The sequence below is a fragment of the Schistocerca cancellata genome, chromosome 7 (genome assembly GCF_023864275.1).
Source record: "Schistocerca cancellata isolate TAMUIC-IGC-003103 chromosome 7, iqSchCanc2.1, whole genome shotgun sequence".
Lineage (NCBI taxonomy): Eukaryota > Metazoa > Arthropoda > Insecta > Orthoptera > Acrididae > Schistocerca > Schistocerca cancellata.
In genome coordinates this window covers 391,706,198-391,718,866 of record NC_064632.1, presented here as the reverse complement: position 1 = coordinate 391,718,866, position 12,669 = coordinate 391,706,198, and positions in this window count along the sequence as shown.

Genomic DNA, 12,669 nt, shown 5'->3' with positions numbered 1-12,669 from the left:
CTGGATGAAGCGTCGTCTCACGCGGTATGCATGTCCAGCACGAACGTTGGTCCAACTGAGGCGCCAGGTGGAAATGGCATGGCAAGCCGTTCCACAGGACTACATCCAGCATCTCTACGATCGTCTCCATGGGAGAATAGCAGCCTGCATTGCTGCGAAAGGTGGATATACACTGTACCAGTGCCGACATTGTGCATGCTCTGTTGCCTGTGTCTATGTGCCTGTGGTTCTGTCAGTGTGATCATGTGATCTATCTGACCCCAGGAATGTGTCAATAAAGTTTCCCCTTCCTGGGACAATGAATTTACGGTGTTCTTATTTCAATTTCCAGGAGTGTATATGACGCTGCGCTGCGCTGACACATCGTCCGCTAAGTCACAATGCGGACGGAAGTGTATATTAAGTGATAGTGCCGCACGGCCACTGAAGAGGATTGTCGTTAACAATAAGGGGGCGGAAGCTGCAAAACTCACTGCAGAACTGAATGTTGGACTCGCAAATACTGTCAGAAACAAAACGACTCGAAGGGAGCTCCATAAGCAGGGAACCGCAGGGCGAACATGATTTCCAAAACCCCAAATCAATGACGCAAACATGGAAAACGTTGTGCGGAAGTCATAAAATCTGAGCTAATGAGCAAAGGCAGATTGTCATTTGATCGGATGAGTCTCGTTGCACACTGATTTCAATTTATGGCTGAATTTACGACCCAGGAGTAAAATATGGCGGCGTTTCGGTGGTGATCTGGGCAGCCATATCTTGGTACTCCACGGCCCCAGGGCTACTCTGTAACGTCACATACATTCCAAATATTATGTGATCATTTTAGCTGATCAGCTCCATCCCGCAGTACAGCGTTTGTTCCCCACTGATGATTCTCTGTTCTAAGAAGACAGGGAGCCTGATTTCACAGATCTCATAATCTAGGATTTGTTTTTTGAGCACTAGGATGACTTACCCTACCTCCTCTGTCCACCACACTCATCAGATCCCAGTATTATTGAGTCTTTCCGATCGACTTTGGTGAGGAGTGTGTGTCATCGCTATCCATCTTCATCATATTTACTCAAACTTGCCATTATTTTACAGGAAGATTCTCTTGAAAACCATGTGGGACCTGTATTAGGTATGATAATATTTTATGTTTATGGTACTTGGCCACCCATCCCCCGTCCCTGTACTTTTTTACGGGTTTGGTGCTGCCAGCCACGAATTCCTCTCCCGCACAAATGGTTCAAATGGCTCTGAACACTATGCGACTTAACTTCGGAGGTCATCAGTCGCCTAGAACTTGGAACTAATTAAACCTAACTAACCTAAGGAGCTCCGGGAGTAGATAACATTCCATTAGAACTACTGACAGCATTGGGAGAGCCAGTCCTGACAAAACTCTACCATCTGGTGAGCAAGATGTATGAGACAGGCGAAATATCCTCAGACTTCAAGAAGAATATAATAATTCCAATCCCAAAGAAAGCAGGTGTTGACAAATGTGAAAATTACCGAACTATCAGTTGAATAAGTCACAGCTGCAAAATACTAACACGAATTCTTTACAGACGAATGGAAAAACTGGTAGAAGCCGATCTTGGGGAAGATCAGTTTGGATTCCGTAGAAATATTGGAACACGTGAGGCAACACTGACCCTACGACTTATCTTAGAAGCTAGATTAAGGAAAGACAAACCTACGTTCCTAGCATTTGTAGACTTAGAGAAAGCTTTTGACAATGTTGACTGGAATACTCTCTTTCAAATTCTGAAGGTGGCAGGGGTAAAATACAGGGAGCGAAAAGCTATTTACAATTGGTACAGAAACCAGATGGCAGTTATAAGAGTCGAGGGACATCAAAGGGAAGCAGTGGTTGGGAAGGGAGTAAGACAGGGTTGTAGCCTCTCCCCGATGTTGTTCAATCAGTATATTAAGCAAGCACTAAATGAAACAAAAGAAAAATTCGGAATAGGTATTAAAATCCATGGAGAAGAAATAAAAACTTTGACATTCGCCGATGACATTGTAATTCTCTCAGAGACAGCAAAGGACTTGGAAGAGCAGTTGAATGGAATGGATAGTGTCTTGAAAGGAGGATATAAGATGAAGATCAACAAAAGCAAAACAAGGATAATGGAATGTAGTCGAATTAAGTCGGGTGATACTGAGGGTATTAGATTAGGAAATGAGACGCTTAAAGTAGTTAAGGAGTTTTGCTACTTGGGGAGCAAAATAACTGATGATGGTCGAAGTAGAGAGGATACACAAAGCAGACTGGCAATGGCAAGGAAAGCGTTTCTGAAGAAGAGAAATTTGTTAACATCGAGTATTGATTTAAGTGTCAGGAAGTCGTTTCTGAAAGTATTTGTATGGAGTGTAGCCATGTATGGAAGTGAAACATGGACGATAAATAGTTTGGACAAGAAGAGAATAGAAGCTTTCAAAATGTGGTGCTACAGAAGAATGCTGAAGATTAGATGGGTAGATCACATAACTAATGAGGAAGTATTGAATAGGATTGGGGAGAAGAGAAGGTTGTGGCACAACTTGACCAGAAGAAGGGATCGGTTGGTAGGACATGTTCTGAGGCATCAAGGGATCACCAATTTAGTATTGGAGGGCAGCGTGGAGGGTAAAAATCGTAGAGGGAGACCAAGAGATGAATACACTAAACAGATACAGAAGGATGTAGGTTGCAGTAGGTACTGGGAGATGAAGAAGCTTGCACAGGATAGAGTAACATGGAGAGCTGCATCAAAGCAGTCTCAGGACTGAAGACCACAACAACAACAACCTAAGGACATCACACTCATCCATGCCCGAGGCAGAATTCGAACCTGCGACCGTAGCGGTCGCTCGGCTCCAGACTGTAGTGCCTAGAACCGCACGGCCACTTCGGCCGACTCCCCCGCACAATTCTCTTTATTTGACAGATAGCACTTTTAACTTTCATCCTCATTTATTTGTTAGATATATTGAAATCTGTGATTTCCTATGCAGATTTTACCATCGTTTCCTCTAGTACCATAGAGGTTATCGTTTTCTTTCTTCTTCTCAATATTTTCCGTATGTTCCTCTCTTCAGGGATACTGCGGGGAACCACCTCATTCTTTATCTTATCGGTTCACCTAATTCTTCTGTAGCATCACATCTCAAACGCTTCGATTCTTTTTTGTTCCGGTTTCTCAATGTATGTGATTCACTGCCACACAATACTGTGCTCCAAACGTATGTTCTCAGGAATTTCTTCCTCAAAGTAAGGCCTATGTTTAATAGTAATAGACTTCTCTTATTTACACGTATGTCCGTTTTTCCTGTGGTAGTCTGCTTTTGGTATCCTTCTTGCTTCTCACGGCATGGGTAATTTTGCTTCCAAGGTAACAAAATTCCTGAACTTCATTTCCTTGGTGGTTGCCAATTTTGATGTAAAGTGACTCGCTATTCTCTTTCCTACTGCATCTTATAATTGTCATCTTTTTTCGGTTTACTCTCTGTCCATATTGCTTACTCATTATGTTATGGCGTAGACTCAAGCGCCGGCACGCCAGTCGGCAACGATAGAGCAGAGAGGGCGGTGAGAAGACGTCAGCCAATTGAACGCTGACCGACCCATCTCCAGGACGACTATGCGACAGTAGTGGCCCCTATGCGAAGAGGGCATAAAAACCGCGCCACACTGGTCGTGGCCTAGTCCTGCAGCGCTTCAAGACTAGCTACAAGGATAGAAGCGTCAACTCTAATCACTTACTTGTACTGTCTATGTAACACTTGGGAACTGTTATACTGAAGAGATTTCTTATTTGGCCTGTCGCCCTCTGCTCGCGAGACATCTGCGTAACACAAAGTTAAGTATTGTATTTTTTTCATTTTGTAATAAAAGTCATTATCATGATTTGTTTGAGTGTTGTCTAGTGATTCGAGAAAGCATGTTTCCTAGACACCCCATATTTGACGACTAGGCTGGATTTAACACATACTGTCCATTCCATCCTACAGATCCTCCAATTTCATTGAAGATAGCGATGTCATCAGTGAATCTTATCGTTCATATGCTTATCCTGACTTCTGATCTCACTCTGCTCTTGAACTTTTCTTTTATTTCCGTCATTGATTCTTCGATGTATAGAGTGAACATAAAGGGTGAAAGACATAGTCCCCGTTTTACACCATTTTTAGTCCGAGCATTTCGTTCTTGACCTTACCGTCTTATTGTTGCCTCTTAGTTGTCTACATCTGCGTAACACAGAGATGCGAGTGAGGAGACAGATTGACCAATATCTCATCAAGTATTATTTTCTGCACGTGTTAATATAGGTACTCGTCTTCTAGTTATACCAGTATTATCTCTTGTACTGTTCCCTTTATGCAAGATAGTGTACTGTTTCTCCTGGGTAGACTTAGGTTTAAAAAAAATGTAAACTTAATATTAGGATAAATTTTATAAATAACCGACAAGTACGCCAAAGAAGAAGAGATAGAACTACAATGGACATGTTATTCCATGGACTCTTGCGCTTCTATGCATGCGCTATCTTTCCTTTGTCATTCGCTTATCTTATCTGCTTGGATTCGGACCTAAGAGGATGTTCTTGTGTAAAGCTCATCTTGCTGTACCAGCTGATTATGTAAGTTGTACTTAAACCCGAAAAATATAATGGTTATTTTGTCAAAAAAATTTGTGTATATGATCAATTAATTGAACGTCTGATACCTAGACTGTCTTAAGTAGATATGGGCCTTAACAAAGAATTTTCATTGTTTGGCGCCATCTTAGAAAAATCTTTATCGCTTTTATTTTAGCTCATCTACGAGACGTGCCGTCGCTTAGGTCAATTAACTTTATTTCAGATCCCACGAGATCGGATGCAGCTGCTAATAATTTAACAATTTTATTTACAGATTTTCTTTATGTAACGAGATAACATCCCAGGCAGAAAAGGTCTGGTCACAGGATTCCAGTTCCATTATAGGATTTAATTTGTAGATGCTACTCTTGTTGTCTTATATTGGGGAGTCGGGACGAAACCACGACATTAAGTTACGTATTACTGTAGTGTATATCGAACAGACTTGGCAAATATTCCCTGGTGCAATAAGCAGACGACTTCTCACGAGCCTAGTTTTGGATAAATAAGAAAAGGACAATTAATTATAGACGATTACGTAACTACCCTGAAAACTGAGCTAGTTTACTGAGTGCTTATACACTTCGGGTTGAATTAAACAACACATTACACTGTTAATAATATTCCTACATTAGTTATTCCTCTTTTATGCTGAGCCATTGCATTAATGTGTGTTTCTGTTTTATAGAAGTCACGGCTCACATTTTATTTTATTACATTACACTAATAGTCACAAAACAAATAAAATTTTTTATTTTATTACATTACAATAGGTAAAGTTTTGTTATTTGCTATCCTTCTTGGTGTTTCAGTTCTAATAGAAAGAAGTTATACTGTCTGAGACCTCGGCCCTGTGAGAGGCCGAGCTGTTCCATCAGCATCCACCTCTCTCCTGCGACGCGGTTACCAGCGTGTGTGAGAAGGTAGCTGTCCCGAGCAAGGAAGCACGAAGCACTGCCTACCGCTTCGGCGGCCTTCCTGAGCAATATCTGCGGGCGGGCAGCTACGACGTGGGGACCGACTCTTGGCGTCGGCAGAAATTGCGAGAGGCCAGGCGCGCAATCGATATCTGCGAGGGTAGTGGCAGCTCCAGTGTGGCGCGCTCCGCTCGGCGCGTCTCTATTAGGGACTCCTAACAAGCGGAGACAGTGATAGCGGCGCTCGGAGACAAAGGCGCTCTCGCCGGAGAGGATCCATTTCGCTCAATTTGGCAGAGAAAAAAGCTGCTACAGGGCAACGTATCCTATAGTTTCCAGCTTCTACAGATGACAACTGCCACTGTTTACCTTCCCAACAAGACGCTAACCGACATAATGCTTCCAATATTAGGGATGTGTTTTTATAAAAGGCAGTATTACGAAAACGAGGTAGAGGGAAAACAGAGGAAGCAAACTAGTTTATTATTTCAAAAGTAATTTATCTCATTGTGAGACATGTCGGTCACTGGCTACAGGCAAAAATGTTTGCGGGTGCTAATGTTGTTTCGAGTAAGCCGCAGTAGCTTCTCTAGGAAGCGCTTGTCCTGTACACAGTCCCCTGCGCGATTTCCATATTTTTGTGGACCCGAGGAAAGAAATTCGTGGCTAGTGATTTACTTCGGACAAAGATCTGCGTTCCCGGGTACAACCACGGTTCCATAGGCAACGACAAACATTTTTCCACGAAGGCGGTGACAGTCTTGCCGCACAGAGGGACAAGTGTATTAACAGTGTTGAAGATTAATTTTGAAATGATAAACAGTTTACTTAATTTTTTCAATATGTCTCAGTTTCATTTGACTGCACCTTATAATACAAGAAATACTCATGATTATGAAGTGCACTGTGCAATATAAATTTGCACTTACTTTTATTATGTCAGTCGATTTCGGTACAATCCGACCACCCTCGGGCTATGAAAAAAGTATTTAACTGTGTACAGAATGAGATTTTCACTCTGCAGCGGAGTGTTCGCTGATATGAAACTTACTGTGTGCCGGGCCGAGACTCGAACTCGGGACCTTTGCCTTTCGCGGGCAAGTGCTCTAACAACTGAGCTACCCAAGCACGACTCACGCCCCTTTCCTCACAACTTTACTTCTGCCAGTACCCCGTCTCCTACCTTCCAAACTTCACAGAAGCTCTCCTGCAAACCTAGCAGAACTAGCACTCCTGAAAGAAAGGATATTGCGGAGACATGGCTTAGCCACAGCCCAGGAGATGTTTCCAGAATGAGATTTTCACTCTGCAGCGAAGTGTTCGCTGATATGAAACTTCCTGTCAGATTAAAACTGTGTGCCGGCCTGAGACTCGAACTCGGGACCTTTGCCTTTCACGAGCAAGTGCTCTACCAACTGAGCTGCCGAAGCACGGATCGCGCCCCGTCCTCACAACTTTACTTCTGCCAGTACCTCGCCTCCTACCTTCCAAACTTTACAGAAGCTCTCCTGCAAAACTTGCATTTCACAACTTGTCTATGGCTATTAGAGCCAGCAGCAGCTATTGTGGAAGTACAGACTCCCCTAGGGTAGTGCCAACCGTAAAATATTTTACACTGGAAGACAGAATTACACGACCAGTTATATCACAAGTTACAACAAACTGAAGCATTTCAGGATTATGACTAATTATTACAATTTCAGATGTCCAGTTAAATACGTCTTTTAAGGCCGGACGATGCACAGAATGTGACCGAAATCGACTGCCAAAATAAAATATATTGAATGATCCAGTTCCTACGCTTTATGAAAGCTCTCCAAGTTCACATAAACAAAATACTGAAGACTAATAGGAATCAAGTGTGCCGGCCGAAGTGGCCGTGCGGTTCTAGGCGCTGCTGTCTGGTACCGCAAGACCGCTACGGTCGCAGGTTCGAATCCTGCCTCGGGCATGGATGTTTGTGATGTCCTTAGGTTAGTTAGGTTTAAGTAGTTCTAAGTTCTAGGGGACTAATAACCTCAGTAGTTGAGTCCCATAGTGCTCAGATCCATTTGAACCATTTTTTTTAATCAAGTGTAAAATAAGAACTATTAGCATCGATAATGTACACTGAGTGGACAACTCGTGGGATGCTTCTTATTATCGTGTCGGACACACTTTAACACAGCGCAGTGCAGCAAATCGACGTGGTTCAAATGGCTCTAAGGACTATGGGACTTGACATCTGAGGTCATCAATCCGCTAGACTAAGATCTACAGAAACCTAACTAACCTAAGGACATCACACGCAGCCATGCCCAAGGCAGGATTCGAACCTGTGACCGTAGCAGCAGCGCTGTTCCGGACTGAAGCGCCTAGAACAGCTCGCTCACAGCGGCCGTCCAACTCGACTTGGCATGGCCTTCACAGGTCACTGGATGTTCCCTGCTGAAATATTGATCCATGTTGCCTCTATAGCCGACGGTAAATTCAAAAGTGTTGCTGATGCATGATTTTGTGAACGAACTGATCTCTCGATTGTGTCCTATGAATACTCGATGGCATATATGTCGGGTGACCTGCGTAGCCAAATCATTCGTTCGAATTATCCAGCATGTTCTTCGAACCAGTCGTGAGCAACGGTGACCTGGAGCCTTGTCATCCAGAAAAATTCCATCGACGTTTCGGAACATGAAACCCATGAACGGCTCAAAATACCCTCCAAGAAGTTCAGATGGACGAGAGGAACCAGTCCTTTCTACGTAAACAGAGTCCACATCTTCATGGAGCCACCACCAACTTGCGCAGTGCCTTGTTAACAACCGCCGGCTGCTGTGGCCTAGCGGTTCTAGGCGCTTCAGTTCAGAACGGTCGCAGGTTCGAATCGTGCCTCGGGCGAGGATGTCTGTGATGTCCTTAGGTTAATTAGGTTTAAGTAGTTCCAAGTGTAGGGGACAGATGACCTTAGATGTTAAGCCCCATAGTGCTTAGAGCCATTTGAACCATTTTCGTTAACAACTTGTTTCCATGGCTCCATGGGGTTTACGCCACACTCGAATGTTACCATCAGTGCTCACCAACTGAAATCGGGATTCATCTGATCACGCCACTGTTTTCCAGTAGTCTACAGTCCAACCGATATGGGTGAGCTCACAAAAGTCGTGGGGAGAGATAGCAAAGTACGTGGACGATCTGTGGAACGGAATGGATATTATCTTGAAAAGATATTATAAGACGAATATATAATTTTTTGCTAATGTTGTTATCCAACACACAGAGATTCAATTGGACGCCGAATCGCAGTAGGTCACTCATATTCAATGCAACGTCCCAAGCGTTGACCATGGAGAACAAGCAATACCACGTTTTTAGAAAAGGCACTCGCGACGGTCGTCTGCTGCCGTAGTCCATTAACGCCAAATTTCGCCTCACTGTCACAACGGATACATTTGTCGTAAGTCCCAAATTGATTTCTGGAATTATTTCACATGTTGTTGCTTGTCTGTTAAAACTGGCTTAAGGCAAACACTGCTGCCCTCAGTCGCTAAATAAAGGCTGTCGGCCACAGCGTTGTCCGTGGTGAGGGATAACGCCTGAAATTCAGTATTCTCGGCACACTCTTAAGACCGTAAATCTCGCAATAGACGCTTCCCTAATGATGTCCAAAATGGAATGCCTCATATGTCTAGCTCCAGCTACCATTCTGCGTTCAAAGTCTGTTAATTCCCGTCGTGCGGCCATAACCATGTCGGAAACTTTTTCAAATGAATCATCCGAGTAAAATTACAGCTCCGTCAATGGACTTCCGTTTCATACTTTGTGTACGCGATACTACATTCATCTGCATGTGTGCATATCGCTATCCCACGACTTTTGTGAGCTCAGTGCATAATGAAAGGAGAAGGCGACAAGGGAGTATATTAGATTTTAAAAAGATTTGGAGAGGGAATTAATGTTCAGGAAAAGAAATAGATTTGTAAGGTTTACCGATGACATTATAATTCCGGGAGAGATAGCAAAGTACGTGACCTATCTGTGGAACGGAATGGATATTATCTTGAAAAGATATTATAAGACGAATATATAATTTTTTGCTAATGTTGTTATCCAACACACAGAGATTCAATTGGACGCCGAATCACAGTAGGTCACTCATATTCAATGCAACGTCCCAAGCGTTGACCATAATTCTCCCTTTGTTCTACCATCTAAGTCTAGGAGAAAAACTTGTCATTGTTGCAGAAACTTCTGCGTATACCACGCATGAAACTGTTATGCCATTGCTAAGGCAGCATGGGAGAGAAACAAATCCAAGAGAAAAACAGAAAATTTGATGCAAGTGTAAAACAAGAACGCGGCTTATAATAAATGGTTAAACTCAAAATCAGAGAATGATTGCCAGGAATACAGGGAGAGTAGGAAGTATACACAAAGAACTGTGATCGAGACTAATACCGAAGCTTGGCAGAAAACTAGCTAAGAGAGGTAGAAAAGCGTGAAGAACAAATGAGCAAATGAAGCGTGGAAGAAGTTAAAGCAATCAAAATACATACTAAAGAGCAAGCAGACATAAGCCTCATTACCATGAAAGAACATGTACAACAATATCTGGACTACTAACTGAGAACGGAGCAGCATTCACTGAGGTCCCACTGGAAAGTGAAATTGATAGGCGGTCCAGTATGCAACTGGTGCCATTAAAAACGGAAGGGAATCGGGCCCAAGATTAATTTACATAGAAATGATTAAAGTAGCACCGTCGAAACTTTTTGAGATACCGGGGTGGTTTTTGACGAATGGTTTAGAGGCGACAAAGCTCGTAAGGAGTCGAAAAAGGCTACAAGTACGTCAGCATCTAAGAAGGGAAACGGGAGAGATTGTGGGAACTATCGCGTTATTAGTGTAACGCCATCCATGGCGAGACTCTACGAACTGATTCTGAAGAAAAGAATGAATTCAGATCTGGTCGCTCCTGTACTGATGGAGTATTCATCATCAAAAACGTAGTCAATAACAGGACAATGGTTCAAAGGCTCTAAGCGCTGTGGGACTTAACATCTGAGGTCATCACTCGCCTAGACTACTTCAACCTAACTAACCTAAGGAGATCACACACAGCCATGCCCGAGGCAGGATTCGTACCTGCGACCGTAGCAGCAGGACGGTTCTGGACTGTTCGCGGATGATGTAATGATCTAGGGAAGTGGCAACGCAATAAAATTGTGGTGAAATGCAGAAAGACCAAAGAATACAGAATTTGTTCAGGTAGTGACAGTTGTTCATGAACGGAAATAAAAGTAACGTATTGAGCATAAAAAGGTGGGAGGAACCAACGTTTGAACAAATTGCTGGCGAAAATTCACAGCAAAGAGCCACTACTGTAAAATGCCGAGGAGTATGAGCCTGGAGTGATTTCAAGTCGCACGACGACATAAAACTGATCGTAAAAAAAAGTATATACGAAACAGAGATTCTTGATCTTTTTGAGCCCACAGATGACATTAATGTCAGTGATTAATGAAAACTTTAAAAGAGACTGAGTTTCCAACAAAAAATCTTATGAAAATGTAAGTTATCGAAGTAGGATGTGGCTTACGAAGAAGTCGTCGTCCCGCTAATGAGTTAAGTTCGACAGTTTGGATGATAAACAGAGAACATCCGAAATGGAGAACGGCTTGGAGACATCATGAGCTCCAGTGGAAGAAACCACAAGGGAAGTGCGATACATCACGTGGAGATTTACAGTTAGTGGAGTGTCAGATATACGAATCTGTGATTGTGGAAGGAAGTCAACAGCTGCGTGGAACTTCTGTCACGAGGTATTGCGTGATGTGCGACGTAAAACTTTCCTTCAGACACCAAGTCAAGCTTGCAAGTGAGACCAAATCAAGTAAACTTAGACTGTCACGGGCGGGATACGTACAAGTACATAGTGAATGTGTCTACAGACGCGTGAAATACGAGACACTTGTACTTAACTAGAAACCGTATATCGAGTTCATCGTTGCAGCGATTTGTTTAATTAAGAACTGATATAGTTCGGGGCGTATGTAGCTATCTCTAAAATGTACAGTAAAATCCCTGTGATCCAACAACTTTGGGACAGGAGTATGGGCCAGAACGCAGAAAAGGTCGGAATACCAGAAAGTATAGAAAAATACGGTTTTACATTAAAATAAAAAATCTCTGTACTCAAAACTGACTATTGTGTATATGTATACCGTTCTCCATTGTAAAACAAACTCTGTGCAATAAACTACACAGAGCAATACTGAGCTGCTGCACATACAGTGCATATGTAAAGTACTGTAAAAACTGATGATAACCTATACCCTAGCAAAAAGTTACTTAGGAAGAAACTTAGTTATAGATTTTTGGTTCAAGTGGTTCAAATGGCTCTGAGCACTGTCAGACTTAACTTCTGAGGTCATCAGTCCCCTAGAACTTATATGTACTTAAAGCTAACTAACCTAAGGACATCACACACATCCATGCCCGAGGCAGGATTCGAATCTGCTACCGTAGCGGTCGCGCGGTTCCACACTGTAGCGCCTAGAACCGCTCGGCCACCGCGGCCGGCACGTATTTTTGTGTTACAGATTAAATTCTGGTCTTAGCTGCAGTGTTCCTACATTTCTCGATGCAGAAAATTCTCGTAGGTGTTGCGGCTGAGTTTTGCTTCATGTCCTGAAAGGTAATATCAAAAGCGTTTGCGGCGTCCGTGTGTGAAATCCGGTTAGGGAATTGATCATCATCACTGTCCGAGTCCCCTCGTTCACAGTTTCTTCGCCATTTTTTTCCAAAATGTCGACAATAATCTGGCTGTCATTGAGCTCTTCACTAGTTTCAGAGTCTTTGTCACACTGGGCAGTCCATTCCTCATTTTAACCGGCAGATATATACGCTTGTACAGTTTGTAGCTCATTAACGATTTCCAGCGTATTGTTGTTTTGTTCTCCTTCGATCTGGTCACTTCCGTCATAACTTCCGGCCAAAGCTTAAGCCAAGATTTTCGCAGCGCATCAGCTTTTAGTTCCTCCCACGACTCAGCAGTGGTACAGATAATATCTCTGACGTTGAGGGATTTCATAGATTCGTGTATGTTACAACCTGCTTGGGACTTTTCTAAAATTGAGCTAGTGTACTTTCTGCTATAC